The sequence below is a fragment of the Lissotriton vulgaris genome, chromosome 1_2, assembly GCF_964263255.1.
Source record: "Lissotriton vulgaris chromosome 1_2, aLisVul1.2, whole genome shotgun sequence".
In the NCBI taxonomy this organism is placed as follows: domain Eukaryota; kingdom Metazoa; phylum Chordata; class Amphibia; order Caudata; family Salamandridae; genus Lissotriton; species Lissotriton vulgaris.
Genome location: NC_141686.1, coordinates 254,344,355 through 254,365,517, shown reverse-complemented (window position 1 = coordinate 254,365,517; position 21,163 = coordinate 254,344,355).

Here is a 21,163-nt window from a genome sequence, read left to right as displayed (position 1 = left end):
CGGATCATGATCTCTAACCTCGAGGTTTTTCTAATAAACCCCGTAAAACTCAGATACCACGGACTCTGCCTCTTATTTTTATGAGCTGTCTTGTAATGATAATTATACGGAAAAATAGATTCGGTAAAATATTTACCACCGAAAACTTTAAATATTATTGTGATATTCTGTGTATCTGTTTTAAAACTAAGCCTACCACAAACAGCTGAGAGCGTTCATTAGCACACGCCGGCTGCAACGATTCCTTGACGCCATTCCGGCGAGATTTTTGCCCACGCCCACCTTCCAGGCCACGCCCCCTAACCCGCCTATATCATGTGTTGCCAGAGGAAGCGCAGCGGACGAGCGCAGCGGGAGCGCCGTTTGCGCGCCTAAGGCAAGCCCGTCTGCGCCAGGACAGAGCCCAGGGCCAGACCCCCTGCTCAAAAAGATAAAGAGACCGGTCGTAGGAAATACACCTCACAATAAATCCTGACATTAAGATGCACCGCAACGTGCCCACCAATAGATCTGCAGGAAGAAGGTAAGCAATGTCCTTGCTGCCCTCTTAAATTCGAATTCGCCACAATAAATAACACAAAAAATACTTTTAAAGATAACAATATAGAGAATACTAAAAGGCGAACCATAAAGGCAGGGCTAATAAACACCAGATCAATGGTAAAACACAGCACCCACATCGCCTATATGATTGAAAATCGAGAAGTCGATGTACTGTTTGTAACGCAAACATGGGCGGATGAAGCATCCGACGCCGACCTCTCATTGGCAATACCCGAAAAATACTCATTATATAGAGTAGATAGAAAAATGAAACGGGGAGGAGGATTAGCGATTATAGCCAAAGAAAGCCTCAGGATTAAGAGCTCTGAAAAAGGTAGCCACCCTGACTGTGAAACCATGACATTTCAAATTATGATTACCAATAATTACACTTTCAATGGACTACTAATTTATAGACCACCAAATGCAAAAAGACCGCTCATTGAATCATTAAGCCCTTTCCTGGAATCTTGTGTAATGAACCAAGATTATACAATATTAGGAGACTTCAATCTACATTTGAAGAAAACCACAGACCCCAAGATTAACACCTTTAAAGAGGCAATGGCTAATTTTGATCTAGACCAAAAAGTCCATCTAGATACACATGTAGCAGGACATACACTGGATGGTATTTTTACATCTTGCCAAAAATTAACAAAGGTAGAAGTCTACCCGATTGCATGGACAGATCACAAATTAGTATCCTTCCAGCTAGAGACTATAGAGGACCGGGAAAAACCAAATGCAAATCCCAAGAGAGTCACTTATCCTGATTGGTCAAAAATGGACCCCCAAACATTAGTAGAGACACTGAACTCCTCATTTCCAATGCTAGATAGTGACAGCAATATAGCTTGCACGCAATTCAACGACTGGTTAAAAACAGCAATTCAGAGCTCCGTACCTCAGAAAAGAGCGAACTTCAAAAGAAAGTCACCCTCACCCTCACAACCCTGGTACTCGGACACTTTAACACAAAAACAGACCTGCAGAAGAGCAGAGAAAAAATGGAGATTGCAATATGACCCCAAATTAAAGGTAGATTATAAAAATGAATTGGCCACTTATAAAAATATGATAATCGCAGAAAAAAGCTAATTTTTCGTACACAAAATAAACGAATCCAAGAACTCGAGTAAAGATCTGTTTGCAGTAGTCAAAAAACTTGCTAAAATCGAAAATAACAATCCCGAGGATATATCATCTGACTTCTGCAATACTTTAGGCCACTTCTTCGTGAATAAAGTGTCGTCAGTATATGAACTATTTAAAAACAATCAGATAGATCATATAACTCAAAACTCCACCAATAACACAAAACTAGACAACCAACCCAGCTGTACACCATCCTTCCAATGGTCATTACCTACAGTGGAACAAATTATTAAGGAAATAATGACAACCAACTCAGGCAGTCCCTTAGACCCTTGTCCACCGAAGGTATTGCAAAAATGTTCAGAACAAATAGGACCAGCACTACAAAAATTGTTTGAAGTAATTCTGAACACCAACATATTTCCAAATGATTGGAAAACCATTTCGATCAGGCCACTACTGAAAAAATCCCATCTAGACAGTGAAGTCCCCAGCAGTTATAGACCTATAGCTAGGATCCCTTTCGCCACAAAAGTACTGAAGAAACTGTTGAACAAACAGTTCTCACGGTACCTACTGGACAATAATTGGCTTGACCATTCTCAATTCGGATTCCGCGAAGGGCACGGAACAGAAACAGCCCTCCTTACGGCTACCGAAGAACTTAGAAGAATACTAGACAATGGAGAAAAGGCCGCCTTGGTGCTATTAGATCTCTCGGCGGCCTTCGACACGGTCAGCCATGAGATACTAATAAAACGCATTAGGGAAGCCAGAACAAGCGACCACGCGTGTAATCTCATTGCATCCTACCTTAAGGACAGAAAATTCACAGTTGAATTAGGAGAAGCAAAATCAGACTCCTTTAAGGTACCATGCAGTGTCCCACAGGGCTCTTCATTAAGCCCAACACTTTTTAATTTATATGTGGCCCCCCTTGCTGAAGTAATAAGAGAAAATGGCTTTACGCCAATATCCTACGCTGACGATACACAAATCGTCATTTCCATAGACAAAGACAATAAAGTAACAGCCAAAAAATTCAAACTATGCATGCTAAAAGTTAGTCAATGGATGCAACAAAACTGCCTCAAACTCAACGGAGAGAAGAGTGAGGTAATGATTCTGGGAGATAATGCAGACATCTGGTCCCCAGACTGGTGGTCTCCTGAACTGGGAACAAGACCAGAACCTTCAGAGAAGGCTAAAAACCTGGGATTCATGATAGACACCAAATTAACATACGAAGCCCAAGTAAACAAACTAGCCTCGTCTTTCTGGCTGATATTAAAAATGATAAGAAAAATACTCCCATATCTGCCTCAAGACCCACGTAAAACGGTAGTGACAGCTCTTGCACTGTCTCGATTGGACTACGGAAACGTATTATATGCGGGAGCCAGAGTAAAAATCACAGAAAAAATGCAGCGTCTCCAGAATGCAGCAGCACGACTAATACTGGAAATTCCAAAGTTTCAGCCTATTAGTCATAAATTAGAGACACTCCATTGGCTACCAGTAGCCAAAAGAGTCAAGTTCAAATCACTATGTTTGACCAACAAAGCACTTGAGGGCAAGGGACCTCACTTACTGAAAACACACCTGAAACATTACGAACCTTCCAGGCTACTCAGATCTGGACAACAAAAACTGATAGCGATACCCAAGTTTAAACGATCAAACTGGGGAGGAAGAAGTTTCCTCGTTCACGCAGCACGTTCATGGAATTTACTACCACTAGATATAAAAAACAGTCCAACTTTGGAGATATTTAGAAAGAAAATCAAAACCTGGCTATTCACTGCATAAACTGCGCTAACTCCAGACATGCACAGGAAAATGGACAAATCGTAGCGCCAAGACGCCTCCGGGCATTCGTGCGCTTTAGAAATGGATAAATCAATCAAATCAATCATCAACGCACACAAGGCACTCCACAAGACCGGCCCAGCCTACCTCAACAGACAGCTCTCCTTCTTCATCCCCAACCGCCAGCTTCGCTCTGCCAACCTCTCACTTGCCACCGTCCCGTGCATCCGAAGAACAACCACAGGTGAGAGATCCTTCTCCCACCTCGCCGCCAAGACATGGAACAACCTCCCACTGAGCCTACGACAGACCCAAGACCTCTGACCTTCAGGAGGATACTCAAGACCTGGCTGTTCGATCAGTAACCTCCCCCCCCCCCCCCCAGCGCCTTGAGACCCTCGCTGGTATGTAGTGCGCTTCACAAATGATTGATTGATTGAATGCAAGGGGCCTCATTTATGAAAAATGACGCATCGCTGCGTGAAAACAGCGATGTGTCACTTTTCACTGCGCACTCCTTGCGACATTCCTGATGCGTCATATTTAATGTATGACGCATCATGTCGCAAGGAGTTACAGATACGTCAGTATTTCTGACGTATCTGTAAGCGCAAAAGTGAGGCATTGCTGGAGTGTGTCACAAAAGTGACGCAACTCCAGCAATGCGTCCTTTCCCATGGGGAAAGCCCCATGTGAAAGGGCTTGCGTCAGTCTTACGCCTGCTGTGAGGCAGGCGCAAGATTTTGACGCAACAGTGTCCTAAAAGTGACGCAGTGAAATCTCATAGATTTCACTGCGTCACAATTACGAGGCTTTTTCCGGGGGAACGCCCCCTCTGCATACATTATACCTGATGCAGGTATAATGTGGCGCAGGGGTTTAAAAAGTGACGCATCTACCTAGATGCGTCACTTTTTAAATATGGCGCAACAAGGTGCATTTTTTACACCGCCGGTGCGTCACAAAAAGTGACGCACCGGCGGCGCAAAACTGACGCAAGGCCTCATAAATAAGGCCCAAGGCTTTTATGCCTGGCGCAATGGAGCAGCAGTAAAAATGGATGCACTGAGACTTCCAGGAAGATCATCTATCCGGAAGAGTGCACACATCAACAATAACCCTCTTTTATTAAACTTTTTATTCAGTTTTCCTTAATATTCATCATCATCATAATCTTTATTTCTGCTAAAAGCCATAATAGATCAAGTGAAACACGTGAACATACATACAGACTAAACAAGCACTCAGTGCGCACTCACACACACACACACTCTCTCTTTCACACACTCACACAGACACACTCTCTCTCACGCTAAAGACAAGCATTTGCAATGCAATAGACCTCGCATTTATGTGAGTTTAAGCTACTGGCATTGTAAATAACAATGGGGCATATTACCAACGTTAAGCGATATTTATCGCAAACGATGCTTAGCAACAAAAAATTTTAACGCTAAGCATCGCCGAAAATTATCGCAGAGATAACTTGCTATTTGCAAGGTTTATCTCAGAAGTGATAAAAATCCTCACGCTAACTGCCAATTGAGAGATTATTATTATTTTGTATTATTAATGACATTTGTTAAGCGCATGGTTGCACAAGGAACAGTGCGTCCCCGCGCTGAAAATCCCACTAATCATCTCTTCAGCTTAGCTCACGGAGGAGGAGTACTAGGGCCAGGGGGAACTAAACTGATTATGTCTTGGGGAAAAGATGGGTTTTCAACCTCTGTCTGAACCTTGCTTCAGATGGTTCCATCCTCAATTCGATGGGCAGGTCATTCCAGTCTTTACTGGCCAGGTGTCTAAAGGACCGTCCTCCCATCCTTGCTCTGTGGATCCGTGGAACCACTAATAGCATGCTGCCCATCGACCTAAGAAGGCGTGAAGGACGATAGATAGGAAGCAAATCCTGGAGATATGAAGGTGCTTTTTAGTGAGCTATGCGATGGGTAATGCACATAGTTTTAAATTCAATTTGTTCCTTTATTGGAAGCCAATGCAGGCAACGCAATGCATGTTTCCCAGAGGCCCTCCTAGGGAGGTTCAGGACAAGCCTGGCAGCTGCGTTCTGGACGCGTTGCAACTGCATTAGGCCTTTTTTACTAAGTCCACATATGAGGGAGTTCCCATAATCTAAATGGGAGGTGACCAAGGCATGTACCATTGTTTTTCTGGTGCTGGGAGGCAGTAGGTCTAGGATTTTCCTCAGGACCTTCAAAATGCCATAGCATTTACCGGCAACATTACCAACATGATTAGTGTAGGCTAGATTAGAATCCAGAAGTATGCCAAGGTTTTTGACGGTGTCCGCCGGGGCAGGGACAGAGCCCAGTTCTATGGGCCACCCTGCAGATGTCCAGATGGAAGGACAGGGACCAACGATAAGAACTTCCGTCTTATTACCATTGAGGCGGAGATAGTTCTGCTTCATCCACCCATCAAGTGCCACCAAGCAGGCCGAGAATTTCTCAGCATCCACAACTGGATCACGGGACAAGTTGATCACCAGTTGTGTATCGTCTGCATAAGAGACTATGGCAACACCATATGACTCCACCAGTTTGGCAAGGGGTTCCATGTACAGATTGAGTAACGTGGGGCTCAGAATCGAGCCCTGTGAAACCCCTTGTCTAAGACATCTTATACTGGATTATCACTGGAAAACCAACGATAATCTCTCAAAGTTTGGCGTTAGCTTGATGATAGGGGCTCACAAACTTAGCCATGATATCCACCTTCGATTGGATATCATGGCTAAGTCAGGAAAATACCAGGGGCCTTATTTATGAAGGCCTTGCGTCCGTTTTGCGCAGCTGGTGCGTCACTTTTTGTGACGCACCAGCAGTGTGAAAAATGCGCCATATTTAAAAAGTGACGCATCTAGGTAGATGCGTCACTTTTTAAACCCCTGCGCCACATTATACCTGCGTCAGGTATAATGTATGCAGAGGGGGCGTTCCCCCGCAAAAAGTCTCGTAATAGTGACGCAGTGAAATCTATGAGATTTCACTGCGTCACTTTTAGAACGCTGTTGCGTCAAAATCTTGCGCCTGCCTCACACCAGGCGTAAGACTGACGCAAGCCCTTTCACATGGGGCTTTCCCCATGTGAAAGGACGCATTGCTGGAGTTGCGTCACTTTTGTGACACACTCCAGCAATGCGTCACTTTTGCGCTTACAGATACGTCAGAAATACTGACGTATCTGTAACTCCTTGCGACATGATGCGTCATACATTAAATATGACGCATCAGGAATGTCGCAAGGAGTGCGCAGTGAAAAGTGATGCATCGCTGTTGTCACGCAGCGATGCGTCATTTTTCATAAATGAGGCCCCTTGCATTCAATCAATCAATCATTTGTGAAGCGCACTACATACCAGCGAGGGTCTCAAGGCGCTGGGGGCGGGGAGGCTACTGATCGAACAGCCAGGTCTTGAGTATCCTCCTGAAGGTCAGAGGTCTTGGGTCTGTCGTAGGCTCAGTGGGAGGGTGTTCTATGTCTTGGCGGCGAGGTGGGAGAAGGATCTCTCACCTGTGGTTGTTCTTCGGATGCACGGGACGGTGGCAAGTGAGAGGTCGGCAGAGCGAAGCTGGCGGTTGGGGATGTAGAAGGAGAGCTGTCTGTTGAGGTAGGCCGGGCCGGTCTTGTGGAGTGCCTTGTGTGCGTTGATGATGAGCTTGAAGGATATCCCCTTGTTGACGAGGAGCCAGTGCAGGTTTCTCAGGTGGGGGGTGATGTGGCGTGGTACGTCGAGGATCAGTCGTGCAGAGGCAATTTGGATGTGTTGTAGTCGTTTGATGAGCTTGGTCGGGGGTCCTGCGAAGAGGGCATTTCCGTAGTCAAGTCTGTTGCTGACGAGGGCCTGGGTGACTGTCTTTTTTGTATTTGTCGGGATCCATCTGTAGATCTTGCGGAGCATGAGGAGGGTGTTGAAGCAGGAGAAGGAGATTGCGTTTACTTCCTTGGTCATTGAGAGCATTGCATCGAGGATGATTCCCAGGTTGCGTGCTTGGTCGGTGGGTGTCGGACTGCCCCCAGTGTCGTCGTCCACCAGGAGTCGTCCCAGGCTGAAGGGTTGGAGCCGAGGATGAAGACCTCCGTCTTGTCCGAGTTCAGCTTCAGACAGCTGGTCTTCATCCAGTTGGCGGCAGCCTTCATTCCTTCTTGGAGGTTGGTTTTGTGGTGATGGGGTCCTTGGTGAGGGAGAGGATCAGCTGAGTGTCGTCGGCGTAGGAGATAATGTTGAGGTCCTGCTGTCGGGCTACGTGTGCGAGCGGGGCCATGTAAATGTTTGACAGCGTCAGGCTGAGGGAGGATCCCTGGGGTACGCCGCAGATGATCTTGGAGGCTTTGGAATGGAATTGGGGGAGGCGGACGCTCTGGGTTCTGCCGGAGAGGAAGGAGGTGGTCCAATCCAGAGCCTTGTCTCGGATCCCTGTGGTGGGAAGGCGTGCGCATAGTGTGCGGTGGAAGACTGTCGAAGGCGGTAGAGAGGTCTAGGAGGATGAGTGCTGTGGTCTCGCCGTTGTCCAGCGGGGTCCTGATGTCATCGGTGGCAGCGATGAGGGCAGTCTCGGTGCTGTGGTTGCTGTGGAACCCTGACTGGGAAGGGTCCGGGATTCTGTTTTCTTCGAGGTATCGGGTTAGCTGTCTGTTGACGGTTTTCTCGATGACCTTGGAAGGGAAGGGGAGCAGAGAGATGGGCCGGAAGTTCTTGAGGTTTCTTGGGTCTGCCTCAGGTTTTTGGAGTAGGGCGTTGATCTTGGGGTGTTTCCAGATCTCTGAGAAGGTCGCGGTCTCGAGGGAGAGATTATTGACGTTGCGCAGGTGGGGTGCGATGGAGCTGCTTGCTCTGTTGAAGACGTGGTGAAGGAATGGGTCTGACGGAGAGCCGGAGTGGATTGTGGAGTGCATTAAGCAGCAAGCGACTGCTGGGGCAGAGATCACTTACTTTGGTGGTTTGCTGACATTTGCAATGATACACGGGAAATAAGATCTGCTGCAAACAGCCACTCTGCACCATTAAAACCCCAGCTCTACAAAACGAAAGCTACTAGCAGGATTTACTTACACCATTTACAGTTACATTCAGGTATAATGCAGATGGTTTGGGACCCAGAACACATTCAGGTTTTAAGTCTTTATAGTATAACTAGCAGCCCGTCCTGACGTTGTCCGGGTATGAATTGCTGCCGGCCAGTAGTATATTGTTTTGTAGGATTTCGTTTTGATAGTATTTCTTATCTGTGACAGACCTGTGGAACGCTCCGATTCACACTGCACTGCTGATGCACTTAAGAGTGCGCATTTAGTAGTGTGTGAACTCGAGTTTCCTTACTTTATTTTTCCTTGCAATTTTATAAAGCGCGAACTCGACAACATGGCATGAGCACAATTTACGTTACAGAAGGACACATTAATTTGTGGTAGGCACGGGGAGACAAAGCAATTTGCCTGGAATCACAGGATGTTGACCTGATGCCGAGATTCAAACGTAGCTCTCCAGCTCTAAAGTTCGCAATTCTAGAACTTGTGGCGGGAGGTGTGTCTAAAAGTGTATGTCGGTGCTGGCCATCAATGAGAGAGACCTGTGCATTTTTCAAATCGGTGGTGAAAAAATATGAGTATGTTGCTGGAGATGTGGGCCGCCGTGCCACCAATGTACTTACCGGGGGAGGGTAAACACCTATTATTCCGCAACTTTCTTTCCGCAGACCATCACTCCGCATACTTTCATTATGAAAGTACCATGACTCCGCAATGCCATTATAACGCATGGCATTACATTTTATATGCTTTTACCACGCATACATTTACAACGAAATTCGTTGTAAATGCATGAATGGTAAAAGCATATTTTTTTTTAATGTTCGGATAAGGTAAGTATAGGTATAGGGTTATATGTTTTGGGGTACTGAGATATATGTTTTGGGGTGTTTGGGTATTTTAAGGGTTCAGATATAGTTTTGGGTTATGGGGTACAGGGGTAGTTTTAGCGTTTAGGGATAGGTATGGGTTTTGGGGTACAGGTGTATTTTTAGGGTTCAGGGCTAGGTTTGGGTTTTGGGGTATAGGGGTATTTTTAGGGTTCAGGGGTAGTTTTGGGTTTTGGGGTACAGGGGTATTTTTAGGGTTCAGGGCTAGGTTTGGGTTTTGGGGTACAGGGGTATTTTAGGGTTCAGGGGTAGGTTTGGGTTTTGGGGTACAGGGTTATTTTTATGGTTATTTTTATGGTTCACCAGTGCTGCCTCTCTTGACAGGTGTATGGTTTGAACTCCGGTGACCGCTAGGTGGCGATCGCGTGCGTGGCCCCAGAGCAGAAGCTGCATCGGAGGCTGAAGGCTGAGGGATGAAGGAGGTCGGAGGTGAAGAGTGAGGCGAGCCCTTAGGACGGGGGGAGTCCTGCTTGCCCGCCCGTCAGCCGGTCGCAGCCACATCTCGAAATCAGTTAAGCCAAGGTGCCGGGTGGCTTTCCACCTTTCACGTCCAGCCAGATGCCGTGCTGAGCGGAGCAGAGGAGAGGAGGCTACGGGTGTGGTTGGGCGTGAGCGCTGGTCAAAGCGCTGTGAGAACAACGCCGCCCCCACCGCCCTCCAAGCACCGTGTCCCAGCACCGTGTCAGAGAAAGCCGCCAGAGAAGTCAGGCCTCGATTTTGTAGCCGAGCGAGCCGAGCCGGAACTGAGAGACAAAACTGCGCTGGCACAGGTGAGCTCCAGGCACATCGAGTGACGGGGGCGGGTGACCCCTGACGAAGCGGGAGCTTTCTCAGCAGGAGCGGCTGAGTGCTCCCCTCCGCGAACAGCGGGTCCCCACAGGAGCCGTCTCTCTTTTTGTCACCCTAGCCCTAGCCTTTGTAAAAGTCCCATCTCGTCGGCCCCATGGGGGCTTGACTAACCCCAAGGAGAGGTGCCACGACACATAAGGATCCTTTCAGCCCCTTGCCTTTCCCCCGTGCGGATGAGACAGTGAGCAGCTGGGCGTCTGCTCACCCGGGTTCCTGCACGGAGGGCGGAGCGGGCCAATTTGAGGTCAAGTTGAGGTCTTGACCCCCGATGCAGCAGGGGGTGTAAAGCCTATCACAATAACTGCGAATAACAGGGAGAGCACACAGGGTTATTTAGCGCTCATCCATCGAGGAGTCACTGAGGCCATCCCGTGGTCTACCATCAAGGTAATGCTTGAGTGACTCGTGCTCCTGGCATTCAAGCTGAACAGCAGAGACAGCAGAGACAGGTGACGAGGAGCGGAGGGAGAAGAAATTTCCTCCCGTGAGCTGCATGAGACGGCGCAGCAAGCAAGCAGCAAGTGTCGCCAGACCAGCCAGAGTCACAAGAGCCACCCTGTACGGCAGAGATTCACGAGTCACGACCCGTTTTCCCAGAGAGGAGAGAGCTGGGAGCAGGGGGTGGGTAGTCAGAGACCTCCTTACCACTTGGTCTTCAGTTCAAGGAACCCTCCCGCAGCCTTGCTGTCCCCCGGCCTGAAGATCAGAGCTGCAACAAAAAGCCACAACACAACAAAGATGAGGTCTGGGAAAGTAAGGAGGGAGGTATCGGTTCCAAAACGAAAAAGGACCAGGCAACCGATATCGGCGATGGCCCCTCATCCAGCCAGTGAAAGCCAACCGGTAGACGGAACCCAACCTGAAGGGTGCCGCGGCTCTTTCCAAAAGGCCACGACCAAGACCAAACTACATGAAGGAAAGCAGTCTGATCTTTTAAATTATTTTTTAACTACACCCAAAAGTCCCCAACAGTCTCAGCCCCAGGAGGCAACCAGGAGTAGGAATCCACCCTGGGAGTGGAAATTAATTTCCCCTCTTCAACAACACCCGACCGTTCAGCCTTGGGAAGGCGAACACAACAAGTCAGCCCAAGTCGGGGAGGTATTTACCTTTGGCGCCACCCCAATCAATCCACAGCCCAGTCTTGGAAGCCTAGGAACCCGGGGTGGTGCCAACCCAGAACCAAGTAACATCAACTGCCAACAGAATATATTCTCGGGTGAGGCTTTGGACCAGCAACCGGCTAATCTGGCGTCAGACACCCAGGGTGGTCTCCAGTCGCAAACCTCTCCGACGAGTCCATGGAAAACACAGACTGGTACCATTGCAAAATCCCAGAAACACTGTGCATTGGCAACCACCCAAGGAGAAGAAGACTCTCCCATCGCAACAGAAGTTTTGCTGGACCTCCAACGGAAGATAACCTGCGCTCAAATCCACGCCCAAAGCACCGCACTGAGCAATAATATTGCTCAAACACCTCCCCTAATTATTATTCCTACTGCTCAAATGACGGAGCCAAGACATTGTCCATCGCCCATGGTTTTGCACTCATTTGCTCCATACAAACAAACTATGCCTCTGTCTCAAAAGACTCCTACCAAAACCGACCCAAGTGACCAGCTCTTAGCAGATCTGTCCTATTTTTTTAAAGATACCCAAAACCCTGTAAATGACTCTGCTACCGTCTTAAACTCCAACTACGATGCTCAAACAATCTCCAGCGTTTGGCCCCAACTTTTGCAGACATTTCAACAAACAGTCAACGCCCTACACTACCATTCGGACAAACTGGATGTACAGGTTGATCTCCTAAACACGCTAGCCGTATTCACGGCAGGGATAGATAATAAATTAGACCAACTGAACAATCTAATTATGGGTGCCCAAGCGTCGACAAAACGAATTCAGTCGGTATGCTGCTGCTCCCCAATAATCGATTCTCTATCATCGCTCCCTGACTTTCTGGCCAGCGTTCTACAGGAGGTAAGAAAGTTGAGGGGCAACAGCACAGGCAACACACCGGGAGCTCCAACTCAAAAGTCATCATATTGGACCCAGGATCATGCCACTTCCCAGCCAGTTGCCAAAGAAGGCACTAAGCCAACCGAGGGCACAGACTCTCGCTTAAACCAGGCAAGGGATCAACCGACTCCAGGTCAAACACAACCTGGCCAGGCAGAAGTCGATCAGGGAAAGACGGGGTCGCCAAATAGAGGTACCACCAGTTCAGCTAACTCTCCGAAGGGCCTACTGGCCAGTCCCCAGTGTTTGATACTCACCACCCAGAATGATCAGTCAGGGTTTGAACCCCAGCTAAGCAAAAGAGAACGCAAGCGCCAACGCAAACAAAGAAACAAGGCCAAGGCACCAAGAACAGCTGCCAACCTGGGATACTACCCGCTTTTTTCAACAACATCAAGCAAACAAGCTCCGAGTGTGACAGACGCACTACCTTCGCTAGGAATCCATGCTGCGCCCAAGATAAAAGAGGTCCCACCTGTAATTAACACCCAACCCACACTGGGGGGTCCCCAGGAAATAAGTGATCCCTTAATACGAGTAGTCAAAAAAGAGTCTGGCCCGGCTCCAGTAAACAAGGACACGACAAAAGACGAAAAAGGGTCACCGAGAATTAAAGAACCCGAAGTGTCTCCAAAAACAGGGTACGTCACACCCCCAGGTCAGGGAGACGTTACAATGAGGGGTCAGAATCTGACTAAAACGTTCCACATTCAGAGACCAGATCATCCCACAAATCATCGTCGGTTGCCAAGGACCAGGACCAACTTGATAGTACAGGAGAACGAACACAATGAGGGATCGAGACCGAATAAAAACAAAATGTACAATCTTCAAAAAGAGACTGTCAAAGTTACATCATACTCCTACATCTTACTAGCCCCTGAATACAAATCAAAGGGCCGCCATGACATCCTCAACAGAGCAAACATACTCAAATTGATAGAGAGGACCCCTGGATTCATGGGCCTAGTATCGGATGAAATTGAGGCTATCGAGTTCCTCCCACCAAGAGGAACACAACCATCGGAGGTAACCCTGGTGACATTCAAGGAGGCAAAGTGGGCATCCACGTTTTTGAACAACAAAGCAACCCTAAGGGAATGGGGTATTCGAGTGTACCCATACTCATCACCTAAAAAAAGTGGGATAACAAGGCAGAAAGGTCAAGAAAAAACCCACTCAATTCTAAAAAATGCCTTAGGGCCAGAAGAAGACTGCAGCATCCATCTCAGAGAAGTAGCCACCAACGACATTGGCCAAGGATGGGACTGGCTCCCAGCAATTTTATCAACTAAAAGCCACGAATGACCAGTTAAACCTATGATTACGCCAAGTGGCACAAAAATTCCAGCACAGCCACCACAGTCAGGAGCAGCATCCAACTCCCCATCAGACCAAATTACTCTACTATGCTCCTGGAACATAAGTGGTTTACTCCAAAAAATTGGGTACCCAGATACGCAATCTTTCTTGGGGAATCATTCAGTAATAGCACTACAGGAAACCTGGGTTTTACAGGGGTACCCAGTGCTTGGGTTCACTGAGATATGGAATCCAGCAACCAGGGACAGTCGCTTTGGCCACTCGAAAGGCGGGCTGGCAACTTATGTATCAAACTCTATAAAAGCCCGAATAACGCGATGGCCCCTCAAGGAAGACTGGATCCTAGGGGTCAAGATCGATCCTTGGCGGAAACACCGCCCCCTCGTTCTTTTAAATGTGTACATTAACCCCAGTACACGCACAAAAAAGGTCCACCTGACCCGTCTAACCGAGATTATGAACGATATAGCCACGGACCAACCCAATTCAGACTGCATAGTTACTGGGGACTTTAACACCTACCTATTTCAGGGGAACATAGCAGATGATGATGGCCCCCCTAATCCAAATCATCGAGGCCACCAAGCAAACTAAACCGCTTATACAAACTCAAAGTAATCTAGGCGATCTATGCGTGAGCCAATTTTATAGTGCAGGTTATCTTGTCATCAATGGCGGAACAGCCGGGGACACTCCACCAAAGTGGAGATGGACAAATGGCTCAAAGCAATCACATCTGGATTATACAATCTGCACCGCACCCCTGTTAAATTGCATCATTGACTTTAGAATACACCCAAGAATGGAAAGTGATCACAGGCCCCAGGTCACAACATAAACCCAGAGTATTACAAAATGGCACCATCGACACTTCAGGGAACCTACACAGAAAACTTAAAGCGCCTAAAGTGGACTGAAGAAATTAGCTTGAATATTCTTGAGGCAAGCTCGAACATAATAAGACTGGGCCAGGAACATGAGGCCAGTCCAATCGAACAATGGTCCATGTTATGCTCCCACTTGATTCATCTGTTCCCTGTAAGGCACCAACCCAAAGGGCAACCTGGACGCATCAATATACATTATCGCAGACGACGAAGTCACTAAAGAAAACAAGAAATAAGGCCCTGCGGGCACTGACCAAATCCCCGGGAAACAGTGATTGCATATCCAATTATCAAACCTCACAAAAATTATTTATGCGAGCGATTAAAAAGGACAAATGGGCACTTGAAAACCAATTCTGGAGTAAATTGGTGTGGGAAAGTAAGCAAAAAAACTCAAGGAAATTCTGGGCGCTTGTTAATCGCACCAGCTTAGGAACAGTGTGTACGGGGTCGGCCAACATCCCTGAATCAGACTGGGCAAATTTCCTGCTTGATCACTTTAAGTCTCCTGATTATCCAAGCCCCTCTAGAAACACCACCGTAAGTGAGACCAGTCAAGGGCATGGTCCTTCGTGGATAATAACACATGAAAAGGTCTCGAAACTATTGTCAAAAGCAAGATCTGATGGGGCGCTAGGCCCAAATGGCCTGCCACAAACTTTGTTTAAATCTGATATTACCCTCTGGTCAGGAACATTGGCCAACCTTTTCAATTATGCATTAAGAACATCCACAATTCCAGATTCATGGCGGGGAGCAATAATACACCCAATTTATAAATCTGGATCCCACGCCCATCCGAGCAATTATAGACTCATTGCCCTACTGGACATAGAGGCAAAATATTATGCAGGTCTTCTACTAGAGGACCTAAGGTTATGGGTAAAGGACAATAACCTTTTGCCAATGAACCAGACAGGGTTTGTGGCACACTCAGGAACCCGTACCAACTTGCTAGCAATAACAACTGTAGTCGACAGGGCAGCTGCAACCTCAAGATTAGTTCATTGCTGTTTTGTCGACTTCAAATCAGCATTCGATAGAGTCCCCAGGGAGGCCCTATGGGCCAAACTAAAGATGTGGGGGATTCCAGAGAAACTACTAGAGGGAATAATTCAGCTCCACACTAGGACGTGGGTGCAGGTGAAGTTGGGGACCGGCACACATCTCTCACGGAAAATAATGACAACTAGAGGTGTGAAGCCGGGATGTGTGCTGGCCCCTCTCCTTTTTAACTTATTTGTAAGAGATCTGTCAGCGGTCCTAGACGTCACTAATAGTCACTCTCCGAAGGTGGGCGGCAAGACTCTAAGCAATCTCTTATATGCCGACGACCTGGCTCTCTTTAGTTTAACCAGGGTAGGGTTGCAAAGACTCCTCGATAAACTGTTCGATTATACGATCAGCAACCAACTCGAGGTTAATCTAAAGAAAATGCAAGTAGTTACATTCGGCAAGAAACGATACACAGGGGGCGGCTGGTCATTCAATAATGTTAGTTTAGAAATTGGCCAGTCCTATAAATACCTAGGCGTCCACCTTGACTCAAAAAGAAGTTACAAGAAACAGCGTAGAGAGATCGGAGTTAAAGCTGTGACCCTAATGGTGTCACTAGGCAAACTTGCGAAAGACCTTTCCGGTCGAACCTTAGCCCCCCTTTTGGAGGTAATGAGAGCAAAGGTTGGCCCCACCCTATCCTACGGCGTTGAGATTTTCAGTGGTAAAATGAATACAACCCTGAACCAACAGACCACTAAAATTTATAAAGGTGTGCTCCGGTTGCCAAAGACCGCTTCTGCAGCACAGATTAGGCTGGAGATGGGGCTAATGAACTACGAGGCCTCAGCCACTGGGGCATACCTTACATGTGTCACAAGTTAAGACAAGCTGAGCCAGGTACTATAGAATCCCTAGTCTGGCAAGAAATTAGCCAGATAAACCCGGGGGGGTCTGTACGGACGTCTCTTTACAGACGCCATTAACCAAATGTCAGCAAGCGAGTTGTGGGCCCTAAACCCAGGCCAGATAGCATTTAAAAAAGCTATAAAAAATGTGTGAGATTGAGTTCTCGTCTCACTGATAAAGCACTCTTTCTGAAACGTAGTCACGCCTGGGTCACGATAAATTCCTACAGACACCCGGTCCCAGCATGCTATCTGGCCAGCACATATCCATTATACCTGAATTGCAGCTTTATTGCCATCAGACTGGGTGACTGGCGTTTCTTGCAAGATTTACCATCATGGCGACGCACATCGGAAGATCTCTCTTGTAGAGGGTGTGGGGAAACAGCGGAAACCATGTTGCATGTAACCTGCCTTTGCCCAGCCCTTAACACAGAACGCAGGTCTGGTTTAAAATCAGAATGGAATAGGCTGGGTGTTCGGACCTGCAGGCAAGCCATCATGGCAGCTTTGAACCCGGAAAACACAGCGCTAAACATAAAATTTATAAAATTTATCCTGCGAGCATATCACATCTTTAACCTAAGGAGACCATGCTAAAGTGCCCAATCCTTTTCTTTTCACCGAAAACAGCATTAACTGGCATTATCCTTAGCAATGTTAGACAAAATCTGGTTATAACTAATGCAAGCTGGCGCCTTGTTTAAATTTTTGTGATTTTAAAATACACTATGAGATAAAATCCCTGTTTTTACAATGTTTGTTAATGGATTGTGCCTTCATATCTAAACTTGTGTTGTTATTTCTAGAAGTTTTTATTCTAATATTCGGTCAGGCTGTGAATCTGTAAATTCTTTTAAAGATATGTTTTATATCTAAATAAAGATCATTATTATTATTATTATTATTATTAGTGCGTCTAGGCAAGTGATAATTGTTTGTGGATGGGGCATATTGAGTTTGTCAAACGGAATGTTTAGGTCACTGTAGGAAAGTAGGATCTGCTTCTAATGGTTACCCCCACTTTTTGCTGAAGTTGCACTGTTTTCTGACTAGTCTGACTGGGATCCAGCTGATCAGGAGCCCAATCTATATGCTTTCTCACTAAATTGGCTATGTTGTGTACTAGGTACACTCCAGTTTGGATACTGAGTTAACCTTATCAGTCCCTAGTATATGGTGCACATGTACCCAGGGCATAGGTACCCTAGAGGCCTCCCATGGGCTGAAGCCTGTATTATGGCACCCATGAGAGGCCATGCAAAATGGAACTCCAGGTTTGCCACTGTAACCTTTGTAAGATGGTGCTTGCACCACTTACCTTAGATATAGGTTTACTATATCTGTATGTCACTACACTGAAAATGTATAAGTCACTCCTGTAGCAGGCCTTAACAATCCTGAAGGCAGGGAGCAGGGTTTTACATGAGAGGGTGGTGATGCATGAGCAGGGCCCCTCTGCAGCCTTCGGAGACCATTATCCCAGGTTGTCTGTGACTCAGCCAGCCCTATAGGTAGAGGTGCATTATAACCTCGCGGTAAATGCTATTTTGAAAACTGCTGAGACAAAGCATATTGTGTTTGGTATCAAACACCTTGGAATTCATACCTCTACACCAGTAACTGGTGCGGGAGGTATGATTTCACCCTTCTGAATCGAGCTTTGTGGGGTCACTGGTCTACCTGATGCCAGCCTTCTCAACCCGGACAGCACAAAATGGATGCTGCCGACCTTAGACACATTTCTGCCCACCTGATGCTGAACTAAGCTCAAGCAGGGGAAGGCAGCACAATAGACATCCTGTCATAGGGAGGTGTGACCACCTCCCAGACAAAATTTAGTGTACTGGGGCTCGGTGGGGGCACTTCCAAGTGCCTAAAAATCTGCAGCAGGGGCACACTTGTTCATGGTCCAGCTCAAAGCGATACAAAAGGGGATGATGGACGGAGCTTTTGAGCAAATCAAACACTCACCCCCAGTCAACTGATCTGGGTTTAATCCATCACCATTCTTTAGCTCACTCAGCCACCCCAGTTCAGACATGGCCATTTTCAAATCAGTCTGACCCTGTGCCTCATGGGAACAGTCCAGCCCGAACTGCCAAGCCATGTCTTCCCTGAACCGGAAACAAGCATCCTGGGACCGGTTTAGAATACATAATCCTCATCAGCCAGGCTATCTTGAATCCAGTGGCCAAGTGAGCAAGGGACTCACGACTGAGCATACCCTGCCAACTTAGGGCGAACAAAGTGATACAAAAGGCGATGATGGACGGAGCGTTTGAGCAAATCAAAGACTCACCCCCAGTCAACTGATCTGGGTTTAATCCATTACCATTCTTTAGCTCCCTCAGCCACCCCAGTTCAGACATGGCCAGCTCAAACCAGTTCTGGGAGCCATTGGCTCCTGCTCTGGCTGAAAATGGACAAAAGACAGCAGAGTATCCTCCCCATTGTCCAGAACATCCACTGGGTGGGCCCCCTGAATTCGACCAACCCTCTCCCGTGGGATCAAAAGGGTTACCTGGCTGTAGGTCTTTAGATTTTCCATGGACACGATTCTACCAAGAAGAAACCACTAACTTTGACCTTCAGGACACTTTGGACTTCGCTGGACCCTGACTGGGTCGACTTTGTCTCCCTCTTCGTCCAAAGGTTTGTCCGTTCCTTTGCTCCATACAGGCTCTGTGCAGGACCTGTGGGGCACTAAAGACAACCAAATGATCTCCCTTGGGGTGAAGGAGTCACTCCAATGCAACTGCAGGCACCGAAACTGCAACTGACTGGCTTGCTGCCCCTGAGCTCCTGAGGACTCTGAAGACTCCAGCAACACTGGAGGTAAGTTCCAACGTTCCTTGAAGCTGAGACGCCCTCTCAACAAGTTTGAGGCCAGTTTTCCTCGTGGGGACTGCATAACCCGCACCCCTGTGCACCACATCAATTTGCAAGTGCATATGCTTGTTGGTGTTCCCCAACTTCATGCTGTCAATAGGCCTGTCAATAGGCCTTACCTCTGCGCACATTTCCACAAATGGACTTTGACCTCCTTGCACTTTGTGCCCTGCAAGCTGCTGTTCTTTTGATACTGCCTGAGGTACCTTTGCAACTCCTGTGCCTCCGGCCTGTGAGTCCCTGTGAGGGTCAACTTTGCTTTTCTGGGCTTCCCTGGTTGCTCCATCCCTGCAATTGGTGAGGCCCTCTGTCCTTGCTGGGCTGAACTCTGACCTTACGCTTCCTTCCTCATGGGTTACCGCTGCCAAGGCTTGTTGGTGTTCCGGCCAAAAACTGACCCCTCAGCACTTGACATCCTTCTCGGGACTGCTCGTGCCTGGCTCCTGGTTGTCGTCGACGCCTCCTGGTCCTCATGGCTGAAGAGTCAATTCTTCATCTTCTCACCTGCAGCACCCAACATCGGTGGGCACCCGTCTTCCGAAACCCTGCTCACTCCCAGTGATCCAGACTCTGTCCCCTCTGCTTTCAGATTCCATCAATCAAGAATCCATCCTTGGATTCCACCGGGCACTTTTCTTCTTCCCTGCAGTGACTATTGTTTGAAGACTGCAGAATGCATAGGTTGGAGTGCAGTGTTAAACGGTTTGAAACTCTGTCCAGACTTGTGTCTGGGAATGTTGCATTGCTTGGAGGAGGCCTTTAGGAGCTGGAAGTTACAGGAGGGAGATGGTGTAGAGTTGCATCTGGTGAAGAGGGTCTCACAAACTTGTTTAGAGACTTTGTCAGCTTTAGTGATATTTAATGTTTGCTTGAATACAACAGCTACACCACCTCCTCTTTTGCCTTTACAATTTTGTGTGATAGTTTTTTTAACTTCTTTTTATTTCAGCATTGTAGCAAGAATACATACACACAACATATTGATACATCATTATTTGCAAGAAAGGGGGGTCGCTGTACATTACCCGAGGGACACTGCATCTTATTTCCTTGCTCGCCAGTCCTGCCGTCTGCTCGTCTTCCTCCCGCCGCCGCACCACCACGCCTGAGCGGCCGCTGAGCGGAGGAGGACCAGGGTCGCGGACCACAAGTCCCAGCCTGCACAGCGGCGGAAGCTGACGACACCCATACTTCCAGCGTCAGGAGGCGCATAAGAGGGAGAACTGCCCTTGTGGAGCGGGGGTTATTTGCAAGAAAGGGGGGTCGCTGTACATTACCCGAGGGACACTGCATCTTGTTTCCTTGCTAGCCAGTCCTGCCGTCTGCTCGTCTCACTCCAGCCACCGCACCACCACGGCTGAGCGGCCGCTGAGCAGAAGGGGACCAGGGTCGCAGACCACAAGTCCCAGCCTGCACAGCCGCGGAAGCCGACAATGCCCATACTTCCAGCGCCAGGAGGCGCATAAGAGGGTGAACTGCTCCAGCGTCACGGGATCGCGCGCTGGTCTGCGCCGGGCTAAGCCCGGGCAAAGGGCGGGCCCTCTGTGGCCCTCAGAGGCCGGAGGAGGCCGGGCAGGGCCACCCCATTTAACTCTCGCCTGATTGTCGTAGGATTTTCGTAGGAAAAAGGAGGTAAACCGAACTAACCTGCTATATTGACTGACTTTACCTACACTTTGGTTCACCCTAAAGGACTACTTTTGGTCATTAAGTTACGCGCCCGACCACTTCAGGTGTCTTTCTCGTTATCTCCACACTGCTGCACACTCATAAGCAAACCGCACTATGACTGGTAAAGGGGTTCCAAAAAATATCCTCTCTCAGGGGGGGCCACAGAAGGGGACATTGGACAACTATTTAACTAAGACAACATTGGCAATCGAACGCGAAA